Raw genomic sequence first — 25,034 nt, forward strand, 5'->3', positions numbered from 1 at the left:
CCAGGAGAAATGTCAATAACATCAGATATGCAGATGACACCACTCTTATGGCAGAAACTGAAGAGGAACTAAAAAGCCTCTTGATGAAAGTGAAACTGGAGAGTGAAAAAGTTGGCTTAAAGCTCAACATTCAGAAAACGAAGATCATGGCATCTGGTCCCATCACTTCATGGGAAATAGATGGGGAAACAGTGGAAACAGTGTCAGACTTTATTTTCTGGGGCTCCAAAATCACTGCAGCTGGTGATTGCAGCCATGAAATTAAAAGACACTTACTCCTTGGAAGGAAAGTTATGACCAACCTAGATAGCATATTCAAAAGCAGAGACATTACTTTGCCAACAAAGGTCTGTCTAGTCAAGGCTATGGTTTTTCTAGTGGTCATGTATGGATGTGAGAGTTCGACTGGGAAGAAAGCTGAGCGCCAAAGAATTGATGTTTTTGAACTGTGGTGTTGGAGAAGACGCTCGAGAGTCCTTGGACTGCAAGGAGATCCAACCAGTCCATTCTAAAAGAAATCAGTGTTGGTTGTTCATTGGAAAGACTGAGGCTAAAGCTGAAACTCCAGTACTTTGGTCACCTCATGCGAAAAGTTGACTCATTGGAAAAGACTGATGCTGGGAGGGATTGGGGGCAGGAGGAGACGGGGATGACAGAGGATGAGATGGCTGGATGGCATCACTGACTCGATAGACATGAGTCTGAGTGAACTCTAGGAGTTGGTGATGGACAGAGAGGCCTTGCATGCTGCGATTCATGGGGTCGCAAAGAGTCAGACACTACTAAGCGACTAAACCGAACTAAACAGACCTGGAATGCAGACTTGTATCTTTCTTACAATTAGATTTTAACAATAGATAATTCTACTTCTGAAGTGTTAAGTTTCCAGGCATAGACTGTTTCCAAAACAGAGGGCTGCATCAGAATCATCCTGGTATTCCTCTCGGAAAGTACTGATCTGAAAACAATATTAATAATAAAAATATTTAACTAGATTTTTAAAAAGAGGTTGTTGTTAATACCTATCTTTTAGTATGCATTGTAATTCTCTTTGCAATTTTAAGACAGCAATATGTCAATAGAGAAGAAGCAAGACTCTGAATGAAGTTGACGATTCCCACGCATCTTCTTCTCCTGAGATTGTTCAAAGGAGACATACACTCAGGAATCAATGGCAAAGACAAGAAAAGTACTTGCTAGTTTGAATTAAACTTTAATCTGGATAAGAGAGCAAAGCCAAGGGCAGGTTAAGTTCAGTTCAGTCGCTCTGTCATGTCCGAATCTTTGTGACACCATGAATCGCAGCACCCCAGGCCTCCCTGTCCATCACCAACTCCCAGAGTTCACCTAGAGTCATGTCCATCGAGTCAGGGATGCCATCTGGCCATCTCATCCTCTGTCATCCCCTTCTCCTCCTGCCCCTAATCCTGCCCAGCATCAGAGTCTTTTCCAATGAGTCAGCTCTTCGCATGAGGTGGGCAAAGTACTGGAGTTTCAGTTTTAGCATCATTCCTTCCAAAGAACACCCAGGGCTGATCTCCTTCAGAATGGACTGGTTGGATCTCCTTACAGTCCAAGGGACTCTCAAGAGTCTTCTCCAACACCACAGTTCAAAAGCATCAATTCTTTGGCGCTCAGCTTTCTTCACAGTCCAACTCTCACATCCATACATGACCACAGGAAAAACCATAGCCTTGACTAGACAGACCTTTGTTGGCAAAGTAATGTCTCTGCTTTTTAATATGCTATCTAGGTTGGTCATAACTTTCCTTCCAAGGAGTAAGCATCTTTTAATTTCATGGCTGCAGTCACCATCTGCAGTGATTTTGGAGCCCCCAAAAATAAAGTCTGACACTGTTTCCACTGTTTCCCCATCTATTTCCCATGAAGTGATGGGACCAGATGCCATGATCTTCGTTTTCTGAATGTTGAGCTTTAAGCCAACTTTTTCACTCTCCAGTTTCACTTTCATCAAGAGGCTTTTTAGTTCCTCTTCACTTTCTGCCATAAGGGTAGTGTCATCTGCATATCTGAGGTTATTGATATTTCTCCCGGCAATCTTGATTCCAGCTTGTGTTTCTTCCAGTCCAGCGTTTCTCATGATGTACTGTGCATAGAAGTTAAATAAGCAGGGTGACAATGCACAGCTTCGACGTACTCCTTTTCCTATTTGGAACCAGTCTGTTGTTCCATGTCCAGTTCTACCTGTTGTTTCCTGACCTGCATACAGATTTCTCAAGAGGCAGGTCAGGTGGTCTGGTATTCCCATCACTTTCAGAAGTTTCCACATTTTATTGTGATCCACACAGTCAAAGGCTTTGGCATAGTCAATCAAGCAGAAATAGATGTTTTTCTGGAACTCTCTTGATTTTTCCATGATCCAGCGGATATTGGCAATTTGATTTCTGGTTCCTCTGCCTTTTCTAAAACCAGCTTGAACATCAGGAAGTTCACAGTTCATGTATTGCTGAAGCCTTGCTTGGACACTGAACAATTGTGCTGCCTTTAGTTTTCCAGTGAATCCTGTCTACCTACACAGTCTTATTATTCCTTCAACAAAAGTCTCTAGATTATCAGCTTAAAGTCTTCACACTTGGTAATGTAAGGTTGAAGAAAGAGGGGCAGTGGTGTAATAGGAATTTAGTGTCTCTCTTACCTCTTGACAGGACATTTGGAAGAGACTGTCATGGGAAAATTCACAGATAAGAGGTACAAGAATGATTCACATAGATATACTGCATTAAGACTGCTCTGTGTAGCTCCCTGCTTCCAATGAGTTCTGACTCAGTTCATGGGCCTCATATCTAGAGCCCATGTTTTATCTCTCTCCATTCATCTAGAACAGTTTTCTCAGAAAGCAACACTACAGATTGCCCCTAGCAGTGTAATAATAATGAAGCCACTCCCTTTAGAATCTATTTAGTATTCACTTTAGAAGTGCTGTTGAAAGTCTGTGAAAAGAAGAATAAGATGTTCAGAGGGAGACCTGAGAACCTGAAAGTTGTTTCTGAAGGAGTGTTATTAGTGGATCAGCAGAATTTGACAACTGCTCACACATACCATTCAGTTGATCTCCTTGGACAAATGAAAATGGCTTAGCCAAGACAAGCAAACCCAAGCACAATGTCTTGGCTGCTATTAATAATTTGACTAGCACAATGAGTGGGGAAACTGATAATCTCTAATGAGAGTTGAAGACAGAAAACCCAAATGGCACAATAGATGTTCAGTTATATACATAAATTTATTTATAAAATATCAAGATTACTTAATGTGATATGAATACTTTTGGCATTGGGAAAATAAGGAGAGTGGATCTTAGAGTCAAGGTGATGAAGCCCTTAGGCCAAACTCTGCCCAGACAGTCCAGATACAATCAAGCTAAGAGAAAGCATTGAGGAATTGGATAAAGTATCATTCACAACTGATAGATATTGTGCTGCTGACTTCCAGAAGGATAGGGAAGCATGAGTCCCAACAGAGATGATACCAGATAAGAAATACCAGGTGAGAAGTACTTCCAAATACTGTATTCTTAGTTGAAGAGGATAACTGATCATTCCCCAACATAGACTCAGGCAGAGAGCAAGGCATACTGGATTCCCTATCAATATGTTATTTCCATGTATAACGCTCTCTTTTTTGAACTGGACCTTACGGAATATTCAGATCACAGAAAGTATTTTGTTGAAATTTTTTAGTCAAATTTGAGAAGATTAAAATGGTTTTCCTTCTTGTTTTTATGATCATTAGGTATACATTATGTCATTATTAATTATATTTTAATATATGGAAAACATAATAAAATAAAATATAAATACATTTACCCAATTGATTTTAGTGGAGTGAAATATTCAGGCAAACTAGCTAGAAAGTCAGAAAGTTGCACTCATTTAAAAGACTGGGACGACCCAGAGGGATGGAATGGGGAGGGAGGAGGGAGGAGGGTTCAGGATGGGGAACACATGTATACCTGTGGCAGATTCATTTTGATATTTGGCAAAACTAATACAATTATGTAAAGTTTAAAAATAAAATAAATTTTTAAAAAAAAAAGACTGTTTTCTACAAAATCTCAAAGCTTGTATTTGATTGTTTCATCTTATCCATTGATTTGGTTTAAGTTTTTGGAAATTGTAGCAATTTAGGTGATTTCTGTTTCTGGAAAATTTTTTTAAGCTTAGAGGGAGGTTAAGATCTATTTTTATTTTTAAGCATTAGTATTTAAGCAATCATGAGGGGAAAAATATCACCTGGATATGTAAAATTTGTTAGCATTTTCTGAGATGGTTAAGCCAGATATAAAATAGTAAATAAGGAAATCAGTGAATAAATAAATCAATACTCTTAAATTTGGGAGAAGGCACCAGCATAAATATATGCTTTAATATGATATATCAGTGTAACTTGATATATCAAAGAAAGCAAAAAAGAGGAAATTACTTCTTACATTAGAACAAGATCAAAAGAAATAGGATTAAATTGGAACAGGAATGTGAAATTCTGGCTCTTTTGAAGAAAAAGAAAATTTAATCTCAGGAATAGTTGATATAGCATACTTCATTCTACCCTGAATATCATGTAAAACATTGTAACAAATATCTGAACAGGTATTTGATAATAAATCCACAGCTGCAATATTTTTGCTTCTAATACTAGTCTCTACATAAAGAAATCAAAGCTCCTTGCAGGTTGGCTACTTCCATGTTTGAGGTAGGGAAAATAAGTATCATCCAGGAAAATCTTTATTTTTAAAAAATATTTTCTATCCAAGACATTTTAGAGATAGTTAGCAAAACTATATAAAAGAAAAAAAAAAATATATATGTATATTAGGTTGCTAATTGTCAGTGTGTTATCATTAACACACACACACAAGCACAAATAGTCCAAACAATAATTACAGTTATTCAAATGTAAACCTTCAAGGTATGTAAATGTCTAAAAGTCCATAGAAGTTTTCAAAGAAGGTAGATGTAAAGTTTATACATTTATATAAATGTATAAAGTTAATCATTTATGCCATTATAGTTCAAAAATATTTATTTAATTCTTTAAGTTATAGTCAGTTCATTATTTATTTTGAAAAGTGCATTTTTATAACTGGTTTATATAAATTAGAATCTAAATCAGGCATACTCTTTGTATCTGGATATATCTAAATTTTTTATAAATTCTTCTTTGATTTAGAACAGCCCCTCTCCTTTTAAAGTACCCTCTTTAGATAGAGTTTTAATATAAATGGATATTGAACTTTGTCTAAAGCTTTTCCTGTATTTATTGAATTGATCATATAATGTGAATTATCTAATTTATTAATGTGATATATCATATAAATTCATTTATAAATATTGCAAAATTCTTCCATTGCTGGGATAAACCTCACTTGATTAAGGTATATGATTCTTCTAATGTATTGTTAGATTTGGTTTGGTAATAACTTGTTGAGGATTTTGCATCTATATTCTTCAAATATATTGGCCTGTTTTTTTTTTTTTTTTATGATATCTTTGTCTGGTTTTGGTATCAGGGTAATGCTGACATAGTTGAATGAATTTGAAAGTGTTCATTATTCAACAATATTTTGGAATAACTTGAGAAGAATAGATGTTAATTTATCTCTAATTGTTTAATAGAATTCAACTGTGAAGCCATCTGGTCCTAGATTTTTGTTTTTTGGAAGTTTTTAAATTACTGATTCAATACCATTACTGGTAATTGTTTTGTTTGTTTTTATTTCATATTTTCTATTTCTCCTTGATTCACTCTTGGGAAAGTGAACATTTCTAAAAACTTTTCCATTTATTTTTGGTTTTCATTTTATTGGCAGATAGGTGTTCAGAATAGTCTCTTAAATCAATTTCTAGGGTGTTGGATGAAACTTCTTCTTTTATATTTCTGATTTTATTGCTGTGAACCCCCTCTCTTTCTTTCTTCATTTTTCGGGCTAAATGTTCATCTATTTTGTTTATTTTGTCAAATGACAGTTTCACTGATCATTTCTATTGTTTTTAGTTTCCTTTTCATATATTTCTCCTCTGATTTTTATTTCTTTTCTTCTACCAGATTCCCTGGTGACTCAGAAGGTAAAGCATCCATCTATAATGCAGGAGACCTGGTTCCACTCCCTGGGTAGGGAAGATCCCCTGGAGAAGGAAATGACAACCTACTTCAGTACTCTTGCTTGGAAAATCCCATGGACAGAGGAGCCTGGCAGGCTACAGTCCATGGGGTTGCAAATAGTCAGACACAAGTGAGAGACTTCATTTTCACCTTTTCCTTCTAACTTTGGATACTGTTGTTTAGATGTAAGGTTAGGTCATTTGTTCAATATTATCTTGCTTCCTGAGGTATGCTTAGGTCACTATAAAGTTTCCTCTTAGGAGACACTGTTTTCCTATGCTCCATAGATCTTGGATTGTTTTCTTTTCATTTTTCTCCAGGTTTTATCTCCCCTTTAGTTTTTTCAGTGATCTATTGATAGTTTAAGTAGCATATTGTTTAGCCTCCACATATTTGTGATTTTTGAATTACTTTTCTTGTAATCAATTTCTAGTCTTATAGCATTATAGTTGGGAAAGTACTTGATCTGATTAAATCTTAAATTTGTCAAGGCTTGTTTTGCAGCCTAACATGATTTATCATGGAGGATGCTCTATGTGCATATTATAAAAATATGTATTCTGGTGCTTTTGCATTGAGTATTCTATATATATGTACTAAATTCATCTGGTTTAATGTAACTTTTGATGTTCTTATTTTTTTTCTTTTTTTAACTGAATTTCTGTATTGTTGATCTATCTATTGATGAAAGTAGATTGTTAAATTCCACTAATATTATTGCATTACTGTTAGCTTCTTCCTTTATGTCTATTAATATTTGTTTTATGTATTTTAGTGTTTCTTTGTTTGCTGCATATACATTTATATTAGTTCTATCATCTTCTTGAACTGATCCCTTGATTGTTGTATAATGCCCTTCTTTATCTCTTGTAACAGTATTTTTTTTAATGTCTATTTTCTTTGGGATAAGTATTGCTACTCCAGCTTTCTTTCAATTTCAATCTGCATGAAATATCCTTTTTCCTTCTTTTTCTCTCAGTTTGCCTATGTTTTTAGATCTGAAGTGAGTCTCTTGTAGGCAGTGAATACATAGATGTTTTTGTATCCATTGAGTCACTTTGTATTTTTTGATTGGTTCATTTGGTCCCTCTACATTTGAGGTAATCATTGATATGTATCCTTTTATTGTTATTTTGATAATTGTTTGGGGGTTGTTTTCCTAGCTATTTTTTGTTCTTTTGTTTTCTTATCTTGTAATTTGATGAATCTTTTGGGTTATATTTAGATTTCTTTTTCATTTTTGTGTGGGTATCTATTTTAGATTATTGGTATATAATATATACCACATACATAGTTTCTTTTAAGTTGTTGTTCTCTTACTTTATAACACATTTTAACAGTCCTGCGTTTGTACTCTTCTCCACTCATGATTACTATTTTTCGTAACATATTTTACATTTAATTGTTTTTTGTCTCTCTTAATTTCTTACTCTGGATATCAATGATTTAGCTACTTTTGGCATAATAGATTTTTGTGAATGATTTTCTACATTTACTATATGTTTGCCTTTATCAGTATAGGATAAATGGTCTGGGGTGTCCCAAAACTTGTGTTGTTCTGCTAGTTGTCAGGGCCAGGGCCCAACTCATCCCAAGGCAGAATCTGACCTGCTAAATGTCAGGCTGAGTCAGCAGCCTGCAGGTTTGTGGTTTTCTTGAGTTTGTTGTTTGCCTCTGTTGGGTGAGGCTCATCTAGAAGCTATAGCATGTTCCCTGGGAAGGCCGCGCAGGACCTACGGCTCACGAGACTCTGAGACTGGTGCCTGCCCAACAGTGAGTGGAACTGGGTCCTGAGCCCTCTGGTAAGCAGAGGCAACAGTTGACTCTGGGGTCTTAAGTCATCCTGCTTAATGATTCAGTGGGGCTGTATCCTTGCACAGTTAAATTTTTATGCTGAGACATTCTAGCACTTGCACCTACAGGCTGTTGGGTGGGGCCAGATGTTGTTAATAAGCTAGAGGGAGGATTATGCAATGGCACTTTTTAGCTCCAGTGTTCACTTGGTAGAAGGTGCTGCCAGAAATAATGTCTACCAATGTCTAATTTCACAGTGAGCTGCAGTCAACTCCTGCTTTTCCAGATGACTCTTGAAGATCAAGAGGTAGGTCTGATTGGGTACCTCTCAGATTACTCTTTCTGTTCTGTTTCCCAAAGTATGTGAGATTTTGTGTGCATCCTTTAAGTGAAATCTCTATTTCCCTGAGCCAACTGGGACTCTCAAAATTAAGCCTGTTTGCCTTCAAAGGTAAACACTCTGGCAGCTCATCTTCCGAATGCAGGACCCCCAACCAACCCCAACCTGGGGTTCAGATTTCTAACACATTTTGGAGAAGCTCTACAGTGTAGTTTTTCTCCTTTTTGTGGGTCACTTCTCTGGATATATCACTTCCCTGGTGTCTCAGAGGTAAAGCATCTGCCTCCAATGCAGGAGACCTGGGTTCCATCCTTGGGTCAGGGGAGATCCCCTGGAGAAGGAAATGGCAACCCACTCCAGTATTCTTGCCTGGACAATCCCATGGACAGTGGAGCCTGGTAGGCTACAGTTGACGCAATCAACTATGTTTTTTCAATCACCTGTGTTTTTGTTTGGAGCATTTATTCCATTGACATTTAAAACAATTTTTAATAAATATGCACTTATTGACATTTTACTACTTTTTTGCTGATTATTTATGTAACACTTCTTTGTATTTTTCTTCTTATTTTAATCTATTCCCTTGTAGTTTATTTTCTTTAATAAAAGAAACAGTCGCAAAGGGTTGGACAGGACTGAGTGACTTCACTTTCACTTACTCCCTGGATATATAGGACTTTTGCAAGTGTATGCCTCCTATCCATTTTATGGTAGCTTCTTTATATCACAATGTCTAGATATTTTTGGTAGGTTCTGTTCCTTTTCATGAATGGTTATTTTGCAGATAATTGTGATTTTGGTGTGCCCATGAGGAAAAGTGATCTCAGGGTCTTACTCCCTGCCATCATATCTTACCTCTCTACATTGAGTCTCTAGTAAATTTAAAGGTCTTATGGAGAAGAACCAAGGCATGAAAGCTTACTGTCAGATAACACCTATAATATTCTATTTGAATTTTTATACTTTGTTTTAAAGTCTACATTTTCTGATTTAAAAACTGCTTTGTTTTAATTTCCATTTGGATGGAATACATTTTCTGTTCCCTCACTAACAATCTCTCTGTTTCTTTTGATCTTATTTGAGTCTTTTGTAGGTAAAATGTAGAAAATGCTTTTGTTTGCTTTTTGTTTTTCCTTGTCAATCACCTGTGTTCTTGTTTGGAGCATTTATTCCATTGACATTTAAAACAGTTTTTAATAAATATGCACTTATTGACATTTTACTACTTTTTTGTTGATTATTTATGTAACACTTCTTTGTATTTTTCTTCTTATTTTAATCCATTCCCTTGTAGTTTATTTTCTTTAATATTATGTTTATATTAATAGTATGTTATGTTTATATTACTATTATGTTATTACTAGAATATGTTTATATCAATTTTTGTGTATATATTATAGCTTTTTGACTTGTGGTTACATTGGAGTTCATAAATGTTCATCTGTAACTATACTTGTTTTAAACTAAGAGTCATTTTATTTAATTCTTCAGGATCAGAAAGTTTTCCGCTATAATTTTATCAAGCATATTTTCAATGTCCTTCTCTCTCTCGGGACTCTACAATATGTATTAGTATGTTTGATGTTATCCCAGTGGTTCCATAAACTATTATCTTTATAAAAAATATTTATTTTTGTTATTTTTATTAGGTGTATGCCACTATTTTTTCTTCCAGATCTCTTATGAGCACATGTGTATTATTAAGGCTGTTATTTTCTTCTGTTTTATTTTTTTGCTTTAGTTATTGTGTTATTCAGCTCTGAATGCATCTATTTTATATTTTCTAGTTCTGTCTTTTAACCCTGTGTTTATCTATCCTTTTCTCTAAATCAGTTGGCAGTCTTATTATTATTATTAAATCTCCACTAGGCAAATTATCTCTGTTTCCTTAGGGTTTTTTCTTGTTCTTTCTTTTAAAACATGTTTCTCTGTCTTCTCATTTTGTTTAATTTTCTCTGTCTCTACGAAATTAGGTGAATAGCTACTTATGCTAGTCTTGAAGGTTTGCCTTGGAGTGTCCCTAGGTGATCTGTGTGTGCCTTATGGATTGATGTGAGAGTTGACTCTAAAGTGAGCATGGCCTGCATCTTTCCCATGGATGATGGATACCCTCCTTTTGATGGAGGGCAGGGTTTGGAGAAACTGTAGACAGAGCCAGTGGTAGTGAAGGCTTATCCTATGCTCATTGGCTTATTGGGTGTACAGATTGGTCCCAAGGTACTAGAACAGGATCTCTGAAGAAGTTCAGTTTTTTGAGTATATTGTGGTACCGTCACCCTGCTTATTTAACTTATATGCAGAGTACATTATGAGAAACTCTGGGCTGGAAGAAGCACAAGTTGGAATCAAAATTGCCGGGAGAAATATCAATAACCTCAGATATGCAGTGACACCACACTTATGGCAGTAAATGAAGAGGAACTAAAACGTCCCTTGATGAAAGTGAAAGAGGAGAGTGAAAAAGTTGGCTTAAAGCTCAACATTCAGAAAACTAAGATCATGGCATCTGGTCCCACCACTTCATGGGAAATAGATGGGGAAACAGTGGAAACAGTGTCAGACTTTATTTTTGGGGGCTCCAAAATCCCTGCATATGGTGATTGCAGCCATGAAATTAAAAGATGCTTACTCCTTGGAAGGAAAGTTATGACCAACCTAGACAGCATATTCAAAAGCAGAGACATTACTTTTCCAACAAAGGTCCATCTAGCCAAGACTATGGTTTTTCCAGTAGTCATGTGTGGATGTGAGAATTGGACTGTGAAGAAAGCTGAGCACGGAATTGATGCTTTTGAACTGTGGTGTTGGAGAAGACTCTTGAGAGTCCCTTGGACTGCAAGGAGATCCAACCAGTCCATTCTGAAGGAGATCAGTCCTGGGTGTTCTTTGGAAGGAATGAGGCTAAAGCTGAAACTCCAGTACTTTGGCCACCTTATGCGAAGAGTTGACTCATTGGAAAAGACTCTGACGCTGGGAGAAATTGGGGGCAGGAGGAGAAGGGGATGACAGAGGATGAGATGGCAGGAGTGAACTTCCGGAGTTCGTGATGGGCAGGGAGGCTTGGCATGCTGTGATTCATGGGGTCACAAAGAGTCGGACATGACTGAGCGACTGAACTGAACTGATGATGATGTCTGCTTCGATTCAGATCATGGCCAGGTCTGTGGTCTTGGGGCTGCACTTCTTAGTTTGTCTCACTGTTTCCCTTGAATACACAACTGGTATGTATATGTGTTAGTTGCTCAGTTATGTCCAGTTTTTTGCTACCCCATGTACACACCTTGGGTAGAGGCTATATTGGGGCCAGAGATGTGGATCCATACAGCTGAACTAGTTCTGCCATTTTCCACATGAGGACATGAACATGTGTGTCTGCAATGGTAAGCTCTTCCCTGGTGCTGCTTCCACTCCTTCCCAAGTTTCTGCATGGACCTGCAAGTCAGTAATGGAACCCTCTGCCTGAAGCTAGTTTTGCTTCCTCCAGTGTGGGTGCACTAATGCATGTGCTGGCAATGGCTGAAATGAATACAATTGTGCAATAGCTTGAACATCCTTTGGCATTACCCTCCTTTGGGATTGGAGTGAAAACTGGCATTTCTCAGCTCTGTGGCCACTGTTCAGTTTTCCAAATTTGCTGTCATATTGATTCTAGCACTTTAACAGCATCATCTTTTAGGATTTGAAATAGGTCAACTGGAATTCCATCACCTCCACTAGCGTTTTCATAGTGATACTTCTTAAGGCCCACTGATTTCACATTCTTGGATGCCTAACTCTAGGTTAGTGATAAATAACCACTATTGTGGTTATCTGTGTCATTAAGATCTTTTTTGTATAGTTCTTCTGGGTATTCTTACCACCTCTTCTTAATATCTTCTGTTCCTTTAGGTCCATACTGTTTCTGTCCTTAATTGTGCCCATCTTGGCATGAAATGTTCCCTTGGTAGCTCTAATTTTCTTGAAGAGATCTCTGCTGCTCTGCTGCTGCTAAGTCACTTCAGTTGTGTCTGACTCTGTGCGACCCCATAGACAGCAGCCCACTAGGCTCCTCTGTCCCTGAGAGTCTCCAGGCAAAAACACTGGAGTGGGTTGCCATTTCCTTCTCCAATACATGGAAGTGAAAAGTGAAAGTGAAGTCGCTCAGTTATATCTGACTCTCAGTGACCCCATGGACTGGAGCCTACCAACCTCCTCCGTCCATGGGATTTTCGAGGCAAGAGTATTGGAGTGGGGTGTCATTGTCTTCTCCAAAGACATCACTAGTCTTTCCGATTCTATTGTATTCCTCTATTTCTTTGCAGTAATCACTGAGGAAGGCTTTTTTATCTCTCCTTGCTATTCTTTGGAACTCTGCGTTCAAATGGATATATCTTTCCTTTTCTCCTTTGCCTTTAGCTTGTCTTCTTTTCTCAGCTATTTGTAAGGCCTCCTCAGACATCCATTTTGCTTCTTGAATTTATTTTCTTGGGAATGGTTTTGATCACTGTCTCCTGTACAGCCCTGGATCTCCATCCTTAGTTCTTCAGGCACTCTGTCTATCAGATCTAATCCCTTTAATCTGTTTCTCACTTCCACTGTATAATCATAAGTGATTTCATTTAGGTCATACCTGAATGGTCTACTGGTTTTCCCTACTTTTTTCAATTTAAGTATGAATTTTGCAATAAGGAGTTCATGATCTGAGCCACAGTCAACTTTCAGTCTTGTTTTTGCTGACTATATAGAGCTTCTCCATCTGCAGCTGCAAAGAATATAATCAATATGATTTTGATATTGGCCATCTGGTGATGTCCATGTGTAGAGTCATCTCTTCTGTTGTTCAAAGAGTGTGTTTTCTATGATCAGTCCACTCTTTTGGCAGAACTATGTTAACCTTTTCCCAGTTTCATTTGGTCTCCATCACCAAACTTGCCTGTCACACCTGGTATCTCTGACTTCCTATTTTACATTCCAGTCCCTAGCCATTCAGTTCTCCAGGGGATCTATGTGTAGTTGTAATTTTGATGTATTCATGAAGGGAGATGAGCTAACTGCTCTCCTACTACTCCATCTTGATTCCACCTGTCTGTGAATTCTTCCTAGTATGAGTTTCCCCTCATGTATTAAGCATAATTTGGCTATCATAAAATATAATACATATGGGAAAAAGAAGATAAAATGTTAATTAATTTCTCTTTAATTATAAAATTTCAGAATAATTAACAACTATCCTAGCAATTTTAACTTTCAATGAAAGCTTTGTTTCTAGTACTCCAGGGAGGCTCAAGAGGAGGTAGCATATATATATATATATATATATATATATATATGTATATGTGTGTGTGTGTATGTATCCTTATGACTGATTTGCATTTTTGTATGGCTGAAACCAACACAACATTGTAAAGCAATCATCTTCCAATTACAGCATAGTGCTTTTTTAAATACATTGTGTGCTTTTTGATGATTTAAAGACATTATTTCTGAAACAAAAATTCATTAGTGGGAGTTGGCTCCCTATGTCTTTAAAATGACTTGGTGAGAGATTCCATTTTCTTCTTGACATCCTACCTTTATTTTGTACATTTTCTGCTCATGACCTGGAATAAACTATTTCTCCAAGGTTTCTTCATCCTTTTTTTTAAAAAAAATAATATTTAGAAATTATATCTGGACACCAGCAGTTGTCATTGATACTATCATGGCTTCTAGGCCTTTTCCACAAAGCAAGGAAATATATATTTTATTCAAACTGAAGATCTCATGTATGTATTAGCTGTCTTCTTCCCTCTAGAATGTAAGTTTTATGAAGCCAAGATTCTATAATTAATGCTATTGTTACTGAAACAGTGTATAATATTTGGTAGGTAAGGTCACAATACATATTTTTAAGTGAATTAAGATTAATAGAACCTAAAATGCTATTGAGTTGTCCTAGCATGAATTAAGTTTATGAGACTAAGATAGTACAGAACTTGTATTTTACACAAAAGCTGTTGCAAAATTTCTCCATAAAGCAGTGGAGCAATTGATCCTGAGTATTATCTGCCCCACCTTGTATGCATTTCAATTTTGTAAAAACTATGAATCACTTATATATTGGTATTCCTCAAGTAATCAGTAAAAAGTATTTGACAAGAACAGTATCTTATTTTTGTATTGAATCCATAGATATTAATTTAGTACTTCATATTTATTATGTATTCTATAAATATGTATTTAATGAATAAAAATAAGTAGAAGAATGTGTTATGACTAAATTCAATAATTCATATGTATCTTTCCTACATGTATATTCATGTTTAATGCTATATTTTAAATTATTATCCTATACTATGAAATATTTTTCTAAGCTATTTTGATTCACAAATCTGCTATGTCTGACATTTATTCTTCCTTTCAGTCTATAACACACTCATATTTTACAATATATACTGATTGCCCTCTAGAGTAAAACCATTATTTTAGATGATGTGGACATAGAAACAAAGAAGATAGAAAAGGTCACTCTTTCCAAGAGACATTTTTGTATAGAAAGAGATAATACATAAACAACACAAAGTATCAGTTACTAATAAATTCTTTTTTTTTTTTATTTTTAAGTCAGATTTATTGAGGTATAAATTTACATACAATAAATTTCATTTTTAAGTGTAATAGTTTGACAAGTTTTGACAGTTGTATGTGTTTGGGTAACCATAACCAGTCACAATCAAGATAAGGTATAGAACATTTCCATCACATCAGAGAGTCCCTTCACCCTTCTTTGCAAGCAGTACCTTGCCTACATTTCCAGCTCCTGGCAATCACTAATCTAATTTCTGCTCCTAATAACATAGATACATTATAAAAGCACTATGATAAGTATAAGAAGCCAAAGTCTCCTGGTTTCATATTGTATTATTTCATTTATATGACCTTCTGGAAAAGACAAAAATAAATTCTTTTTAAAGAGAACAATTTCTAGATAATTTTGTTTTTGTCTTGCTGTATAACAAGCATTCTCTGTTAAAATGAAACAAATTTCCCTCCCCCAAGTCTGTCTTTTTTTCTGTCTGTCACTCTGATGTCTGTGCTTTCAACTTTTATGCTCTTCTGAGTATATAATATCCTTCCCTCTCTTGTGTTTGCACATGAAATAGCTCAGGTTTTAAAACTAGAAGAGTGAATTTAAATTGATTTCTAACAGATATTAACAGTGTGATCTGTAAATGAGAGCTTTAATCCAACTGTCATAACTAAGATACATCACTAACATTTCTCCACAAATTTGTTAGTTAATAATACCTGACTGTATATAAAGCATCCACCACAATGTCTGATACTTAGTAGGTGCTCTTTAAATACAGGACTTAAAAAAAAAATCTGTACATCCAAAACTCTGCAAATTTTTTTAAAGCTTTCATTTCAGTTCAGTTCAGTCACTCAGTTGTGTCCAACTCTTCGCAAACCCATGAATCGCAGCATGCCAGGCCTCCCTGTCCATCACCAATTCCCGGAGTTCACTCAAACTCATGTCCATCGAGTTGGTGATGCCATCCAGCCATCTCCTCTGTCATCTGCTTCTCCTCCTGCCCCCAATCCCTCCCAGCATCACAGTCTTTTCCAATGAGTCAACTCTTCACATAAGGTGGCCAAAGTACTGGAGTTTCAGCCTTAGCATCATTCCTTCCAAAGAAATCCCAGGGCTGATCTCCTTTAGAATGGACTGATTGGATCTCCTTGAAGTCCAAGGGACTCTCAAGAGTCTTCTCCAACACCACAGTTCAAAAGCATCAATTCTTCAGCTACAGCACTTTAAATCCATTACGGCACTCCTGGTTTGTCCTACCATTTAGGGATTCGCTGTTCCCTTCTGTTGTCACATAGGTTTTTTTGGCTGTTGTCCTCCAGTCTGTCTTAAGCCTTTTGAAAACAGAGTGTCTGTTAATATTACCTTCCTTGTCTTCTTAAGGGACTTGGCACAATGCTCAGTAGAGAAGTGACTTTGATATGAGAGAAAGCTGACCCAGGGGTGAGAAAACTGGATTCTCATTCAGGCTCATCTCACCTCTCTGGCCAGTATGTGGGCTCACTATTCATCAGATAAAGATGCTGTTACTTGCCCACTCTCTAGTGTACAAAGTAGTTGTAAGGACACTATTTATAAAAGTACAAAAGAAACCATATGGCACAACACCTGCTTTCACAGTTGTATAAAAGAATAACACAAATCAAATTCTAACAATCAATAGAATGTGTTAATCTCTTACTAAGTGGCAGATGTCTGCCATGTTATCTACATGGTTTCTGAGAAGCAGTCTCGCATATTGAAGAACTAGATTCTGCTATCAAATCAACTGGGTTTGAATTCTGGCTCTGACACTTACTTGCTGTAAGACCTTGAACAAGTTGCTTAATTTCTCTGTTCATCAGCTTGATTTTGTAATCTTTAAAATGGAGTTAATATTGACCAGCTTATATGATCATTATGCATATTAGCACCTAATTGAAATGTAAAAACACTTATCACTTATCCAAGGTCATTAAATAAACTTTGTCATTTAATCCACATCAGATCAGATCAGATCAGATCAGTCGCTCAGTCGTGTCCGACTCTTTGCAACCCCATGAATCGCAGCACACCAGGACTCCCTGTCCATCACGAACTCCCAGAGATTACTGAGACTCATGTCCATTGAGTCAGTGATGCCATTCAGCCATCTCATCCTCTGTTGTCCCCTTCTCCTCTTGCCCCCAACCCCTCCCAGAATCAGAGTCTTTTCCTATGAGTCAATTCTTCGCATGAGGTGGCCAAAGTACTGGAGTTTCAGCTTTAGCATCATTCCTTCCAAAGAAATCCCAGGGCTCATCTCCTTCAGAATGGACTGGTTGGATCTCCTTGCAGTCCAAGGGACTCTCAAGAGTCTTCTCCAACACCACAGTTCAAAAGCATCAATTCTTTGGTGCTCAGCCTTCTTCACAGTCCAACTCTCACATCCATATATGACCACAGGAAAAACCATAACCTTGACTAGATGAACCTTTGTTGGCAAAGCAATGTCTCTGCTTTTCAATATGCTATCTAGGTAGGTCATAACTCTCCTTCAAAGGAGTAAGCGTCTTTTAATTTCATGGCTGCAGTCACCATCTGCAGTGATTTTGGAGCCCAGAAAAAGAAAGTCTGACACTGTTTCCACTGTTTCCCCATCTATTTCCCATGAAGTGATGGGACCGGATGCCATGATCTTCATTTTCTGAATGTTGAGCTTTAAGCCAACTTTCTAATTCTCCTCTTACACTTTCATCAAGAGGCTTTTTAGTTCCTCTTCACTTTCTGCCATAAGGGTGGTGTCATCTGCATATCTGAGGTTATTGATATTTCTCCTGGCAATCTTGATTCCAGCTTGTGTTTCTTCCAGTCCAGTGTTTCTCATGATGTGCTCTGCATATAAGTTAAATAAACAGGGTGACAATATACAGCCTTGACACACTCCTTTTCCTATTTGGAACCAGTCTGTTGTTCCATGTCCAGTTCTAACTGTTGCTTCCTGACCTGCATACAGATTTCTCAAGAGGCAGGTCAGGTGGTCTGGTATACCCATCTCTTTCAGGATTTTCCACAGTTTATTGTGATCCACACAGTTAAAGGCTTTGGCATAGTCAATCAAGCAGAAATAGATGTTTTTCTGGAACTCTCTTGCTTTTTCCATGATCCAGTGGATGTTGGCAGTTTGATCTCTGGTTCCTGGGCCTTTTCTAAAACCAGCTTGAACATCAGGAAGTTCATGGTTCCCATATTGCTGAAGCCTGGCTTGGAGAATTTTGAGCATTACTTTACTAGCATGTGAGATGAGTGCAATTGTGTGGTAGTTTGAGCATTCTTTGGCATTGCCTTTGGGAATCTTTATATTATCAGTATCCCCAGTGTATAGTTAAAGCAACTGTATCTAAACCTAGGATGATATAAATTGTAAGGAAAGAGCAGAGGTCTTATCCTTAACTCAAAATTTAGAGAGGCTTATCATGGAGGGAAGAATGGCAGTGTATACTTGGAAATATCTAAGGACATTTCTATTGTCACAATGAAGGGAGAGATATTGGTACCCAGTGGATAAAGTGAAAAATGTTCCTAAACATTGTACAATACACAGGGCAGCCTCCTAACAATGAATTATCCAGCTCAAAATGGTGATTGTGTTTCCAGATAAAAACTGAAAAAAATTTAAATTTAAATCTCAGTTAAATAACATATAATCTTTTTTTTTTTTTTTTCCTGTAAAGAAGTTCCAAATATTTAGAAAAATATGCCCCATGGAATATTTGGGATGTTGTCAACTGTGAGTCATGTATTTTTATTTGTTAAATATTGTTAGCTGGAAAGTATCTCAGTGGTTTTCCACAAAAACTCCATGAATTGGTGGTATATAAGATACCCTTATTTGTTATTAGGAAAATGAGACTAAGAAAGTTTAAATTACTTGTTAATGGCCATTTAGTTAGTAGAAAGAATAAAGCTGGAATACAGCAATCTTATAATTCATTTACTAATGACTTTTTACTACACTCTTACTGTCCTTAATTTATTGACTCAGAAATTTAGCATTCAGGACATGGGCTATGATTAAAAAGAAGTAATTTATTAATAAAAGGGAAATGTATTGAATTTGGCTTTGTACTAAGTGGAGCCTCTGAATCAACTTGCATCTATAGAGGAAAACTATTAATATAACAGCTCTTCCTATTCCTCTGGGTATTGAGTAGCAGGTTTTTATAAATATTCCATCTTATAAGTTGTTTTCATAGTTGTTTTGATATTTCTATGCTAAATAGAGTGAAAAAGTGAAAGTGTTAGTCCTTCAGTTGTGTCCAATTCTTTGCAACCCCATGGAATATAATCTACCAGGCTCCTCTGTCCATGGGATTCTCCTGGCTAGAATATTGGAGTAGGTAGCCTTTTCCTTCTCCAGGGGATCTTCCCAACCAAGGAATTGAACCCAGGTCTCCTGCACTTCAGATAGATGCTATATCATCTGAGCCACCAGGGAAGCCCCTCTATAATGACTGTGCTAATTTATATTCTCACCAACAGTGCATGAAGTTTCCCTTTCTCCACATGCTGGAAAACTCTGGTCATATCTTATTATATTGATAATAGCCATTCCAGGAGAAAAAAAGTGATACCTCATTGAAGTTTTAATTTTCATTCTCATGACCATTAGTGTTTTAAAGCACCTTTTCATGCACCTGTGGCCATTTGTATGTCTTCTTTGGAAAAATCATTTAGGTCCTTTAGCTATTTTTTAATCATATTATTTGTGTTTTTGCTGTTTAGGTGTATGAGTTCCTCATGTATTTTAGATATTAACCTCTTTGATTCATATGGAGCCATAAGAAACTCCAAGTAGCAAAAACAACCTTGAGAAAAACCACGCTGTAGGGATTACACCTCTTGATTTCAAACTATATTACAGAGTTCTAGTAGCCCAAACTGTATGGCACTGGCCATAAAAGCAGACATGCTGCTGCTAAGTTGCTTCAGTTGTGTCCAACTCTGTGCAACCCCATAGACAGCAGCCCACCAGGCTCCTCCATCCCTGGGATTATACAGGCAAGAATACTGGAATGGGTTGCCATTTCCTTCTCCAATATGCCTATGCAATACAACTGAGAGTCCAGAAATAAACTCATGTATTTATAGTCAAATAATATTTGATAAAAGAGTCAAGAATACTCAATGGGATAAAGATAACATCTTCAATAAAGTGTGGGGAAAATTGAATATTCATGTACAAAAGAATTAAATTGTGCTCCTATCTTACACTACTCATACAGATTAACTCATAACAGATAGACTTAAATGTAAGATCTAAAATTCCTATCAGAAAACATAGGAATAAAATTCCTTGACATGAGTATTTGGAATGATTTTGTGAATATGACACCAAAGGCATAAACAACAAAGGCAAAAATAATTGTGTGGTACAATAACAAACTAAAAAACATCTTCATGGGAAGGGAAAGAATTGCAAAAATGGAAAAGCGACCTATGAAATGCTACCTTGCTCTTTCATAAGAAGAAACTCTGAGACATGAGAACAGAGTAACATTTTTAAAATTATATGTTATATGCATACATATGTGTGTGTGTATATATATATATATATATATAGTCATCCACATGTGCAAAACAGTAGTTATGTGCCAAGATGTGAATATTTCCTGCTTTGACAGGAAGATCCTGATTGCTTTAAGGATCTTTTCTTTGATTTTTTTTTTTTTTCCTGGCTTATAAGAAGAGAGCCACATGGGCCTTCCCTAGCAGTCTAGTGGTTAAGACCCTGAGCTTCCAACTCAAGGGGCATTATTGATTCAGATTTTCATGTCTATATACATCAAAGCAATAGTACAGGTGAAGCTCCTTGTGCCCCGCCTGATAACTCACCAAAGCAGAACAAGGAGAATGATTTGGATAAGTACAGACTTCTTTTGATTTAGCTGGGTTAGAGTTATGGATATGGCCATCGATGAGCTTAGAAAGAATGAAAGGGATCTTGGATACAGTAAACAAACCGTTCCTTGGTACTCTAGCCATTAAAGAAGGAATGGAGAAGAAACAATTTCAATTACTGAGGTGATAGAGTGCTATTTCTTAAGATGATTATAAGTCCAAACATTTCTATGTTTCCAACAGATAAGAGACTAATGGAGAAAATCTAAGTATTTGTTGACTCAGTATATGAGAACACAATAACTCACTGGTTGAGAAGTTACGTGTTGAATCAAGAGAAGACAGAAACAGGGAAAATGGGTAATATTATAACTGTAGCTGAGATTCATGTCTTAAGTGATGGTCTTAAGTGACTTTGTGATTTCCAGTGTCCTGCATGCTAGCCAAATATTTATTGCCAAATCTGCAAGAGTGATTCCACCCTTGTTTAAAGTTGGGATTTTCTTCAGGTAAGATTCCTCAATTCTCTTTAAGGGGTATCTCAACCAGCCCTTGTATCTTTGTACTCAATATCTGCTTTCTTATTCACTTGCCAGTTAATAAATGACTCATGAGCTCTTAGCCTCTTATCTACTTATCCTCAGGCTCCCTTCATGTGCTTTGGCTTGCTCCCATGTTGGCCTGCTCTCTCTGTTCTCCTCTGTTTTGTCATTGCAAAATCTTTGAGGGTCTCTGTTTTGCTTTAAGACCATACCTTACTCTTTGAAGAAGATATTAGAGAATAATAATTCAATCCTTCAGAAATAATGTGGAAGACTATTTTAACCTCCCTAAATAAATTAAAGGCAAAGACCTTTATTTTGGTCCTTGATGTTCATGAAAGCTCTTGAAATTGGGAGCATTTTCCCCCTCCCCTCCTCTCAGCTTACTTGATTTGGATGTGCTTTTAAGACACTTATCTAGCAACATGTCCACTCCCACAAAATATACAACTTAAATTTTTCAAAAAATGACAAGACCAACATTCTACCACTTCTGTATAAACAGATTGCAATACTTCTTACTATTTTCTCTTACAATTAGAATCTTAGAAGTGTTTCTCATAGTCTTCACTGTGAGATATCCAAATGCTTTCCTTCATAAAAGATACTAAATAGGAATGCTGATAGGGTACCAGTTACAAAATAAGGTACTCAATAAAATGTCTTTCCATATCTTAAAACACTTTGCCCTTTCACTTTCCTGAGGCCAAAGCCCACAACTCTTAACCTAACACAGGTTAATTTTTTTCTCAACTAAAACTTTGAATCACTAGTGCCAAACAGTACTTTTCATCTTGGGCATATGTAATTTTAAAATAAAACTCATATGGATATTACACAGTAAAGGGAAGGGGATAGCAATTAGACATTTTAAAAAGTATTTTCAGATATTGACAAGTGTTATGAAGGAAAAACAAAAGATAAGCAGATATATTAGAATAGAAAATGACTGAAAGGCTACCTGGACTAGCATTCAAAGTTATAAAAATTATATGAGTAATAAAATTAAGGCTTTTATAGATTTAGGGTAATAAAAACATAAATACAGAGGACAATAAGTGCAAAGATCTTAAGGAAACACTATGAAATGTTTGCGAAACACACACAAAAATTATACATGTTGCTAAGCAAGTGTGAAATAAACTCAGTTTAGGCAGGGATTTTATCATGTAAGTCTTCAAATAGCATGTTACAGTCAAATGGATATAATTTTAAGTAGGATGAAAAACTATTGGAATGTTTCATTCAGTGTCAATATAATTGCCTAGAAGACATATTTAATTGTGAATACAGAGAAATCTCTTACACCCTAGATTTCTCCTTAAAGAAGGAGATGTAAAACTGTCTGATGGATATCTATGATTGTCATTTAGGTTTTATTCTTGAGGACATTTACACTGATAGTTTTGTAGGATCTTTGTTTTCAAAGACATTGAACCAAGAGCAAAAGTACTATGAATGGGCTTAAGAATTGAGGAAAGTGAGTCTTATACACCTTTTTAAAAATCTTTCTGAGTACCATTGCAGCAGTTGAAAATAGTAGGATAAGAAAAGATAGAGAGAGGTAAGTTTTCAGACTATTTCAGTGATTAGTATGAGAGACTATGGGTTATGGGAATGGGAAGGTAGAAGTAGGGAAGGGAGAACTGATAAATAAGATGCATTTTGATGGTAGACTTAATGGAATATGCTGATAAAATGGATGTTGGAGGAGGATGAAATGAGTAGACAATGAGGGAAATACTGAAATCAAAGAAGACCTCTAAGTTTTCAATTGGGCAAATGAGTGAAGAGTAGCATTATTTATTAAGAAGCAGAAACATGAGATAAAATTCTCTAGTACTGCTAACAATACACAGAAGAACTATACAAAAAAGATCTTCATGACCCAGATAACAACATGGTGTGATCACTCACCAAGAGCGAGACATCTTGGAATGTTAAGTCAAGTGGGCTGTAGGAAGCATCACTATGAATAAAGCTAGTGGAGGTGATAGACTTCCAGTTCAGCTATTTGAAATCCTAAAAGATGAGGCTTTTAAAAGGGCTACACTCAGTATGCCAGCAAATTTGGAAAACTCAGCAGTGGCCACAGGACTGGAAAAGGTCAGTTTTCATTCTAATCCCAAAGAAAGGCAATGTCAAAGAATGCTCAAACTACCACACAATTGCACTCTTCTCACATGCTAGCAAAGAAATGCTCAAAATTCTCTAGGCCAAGCTTCAACAGTACTTGAACCATGAACTTCCAGATATTCAAGCTGGATTTAGAAAAGGCAGAAGAACTAGAGGTCAAATTGCCAACATCCACTGGATCATCGAGAAAGCAAGAGAGTTCCAGAAAAACATCTACTTCTGCTTTATTGAATATGCAACAGCCTTTGACTGTGTGGATCACAAAAAACTGTGGAAAATTCTTAAATAGATTGGAATACCAGACCACCTTACCCACCTATTGAGAAATCTGAATGAAGATCAAGAAGCAGCAGTTAGAACTGGCAATGGAAAAACAGACTGGTTCCAAATTGGGAAAGGAGTGTGTACAAGGTTGTATATTGTCACCCTGCTTACTTAACTTCTATGCATAGTACATAATGCAAAATGCTGGACTGGATGAAGCACAAACTGGAATCAAGATTCCAGGAAAAGTATCAATAACCTCAAATATGCAGATGACACCACCCTTATGGCAGAAAATGAAGAAGAACTAAAGAGCCGTTTGATGTAAGTGAAAGAGGAGAGTGAAAATGTTGGCTTAAAACTCAACATTCAGGCAACTAAGATCATGGCATCCAGTCCCATCACTTCATGGCAAATAGATGGGGAGACAATGGAAACAGTGAGAGACTTTATTTTCTGGCGGGGCTCCAAAATCTGTGCAGATGGTGACTGCAGTCACGGAATTAAAAGACACTTGCTCCTTGGAAGAAAAGCTATGACCAACCTGTGTGTGTGTGTGTGTGTGTGTGTGAAGTCACTCAGTCGTGTCTGACTCTTTGCAACCCCATGGACTGTAGCCCACCAGGCTCCTCTGTCCATGGGATTTTCTAGGCAAGAATACTGGAATGGGTTGCCATTTCCTTCTCCAGGAGATTTTCCTGACCCCGGGATTGAACCCGGGTCTCCCGCATTGTAGGCAGACGCTTTACCGTCTGAGTCACCAGAGAAGCTCATGACCAACCTAAACAGCATATTAAAAAGCAGAGACATTACTTTGCCAGAAAAGGTCCATCTAGTTAAAGCTATAGTTTTCCCAGTAGTCATGTATGGATATGAGAGTTGGACTATAAATAACGCTGAGCACTGAAGAATCGATGCTTTTGAACTGTGCTGTTGGAGAAGACTCTTGTGAGTCCCTTGGATTGCAAGGAGATCTAACCAGTCAATTGTAAAGGAAGCCAGTCCTAGACAGTCATTGGAAGGACTAATACTGAAGCTGAAACTCCAATACTTGGCCATCTTGTGTGAAGAATTGATTCATTGGAAAAGACCCTGATGCTGGGAAAGATTGACAAGAAGAAGGTAATGAGAAAGGTTGGGATGACTGGATGGCATCTCTGATTCAATGGACATGAGTTTGAGTAAGCTCTGGGAATTGATGATGGATGGGTAAGCCTGGCGTGTTTCCCCATGGGAAGTCCATGGGGTCTCAAAGAGTCAGACCTGACTGAGTGACTGAACTGATTATTAAAGATATCCAAATTTTGATGCATTAAATTTAAGTTGCCTAAAAGCAGAGGCATTACTTTGCCAACAAAGGTTCATCTAGTCAAGGCTATGGTTTTTCCTGTGGTCATGTATAGATGTGAGAGTTGGACTATGAAGA

The 25,034-nt window shown here is 36.8% G+C and overlaps 1 long non-coding RNA gene across 1 annotated transcript in view; it reads left to right on the forward strand.

Annotated features, from left to right (window-relative positions):
- Positions 1 to 3,393: 3,393 nt before the first annotated feature.
- LOC129628858 (uncharacterized) overlaps positions 3,394 to 25,034 on the forward strand; it is a 37,740-nt gene continuing 16,099 nt past the window's right edge. Inside the window, exons 1-2 of the long non-coding RNA XR_008702949.1 lie at positions 3,394 to 3,507; positions 8,175 to 8,224. This is a non-coding gene — a long non-coding RNA (uncharacterized LOC129628858). The remainder of the gene's footprint in view (positions 3,508 to 8,174; positions 8,225 to 25,034) is intronic.

The sequence above is a fragment of the Bubalus kerabau genome, chromosome 15 (assembly GCF_029407905.1).
Source record: "Bubalus kerabau isolate K-KA32 ecotype Philippines breed swamp buffalo chromosome 15, PCC_UOA_SB_1v2, whole genome shotgun sequence".
NCBI classification, from domain to species: domain Eukaryota; kingdom Metazoa; phylum Chordata; class Mammalia; order Artiodactyla; family Bovidae; genus Bubalus; species Bubalus kerabau.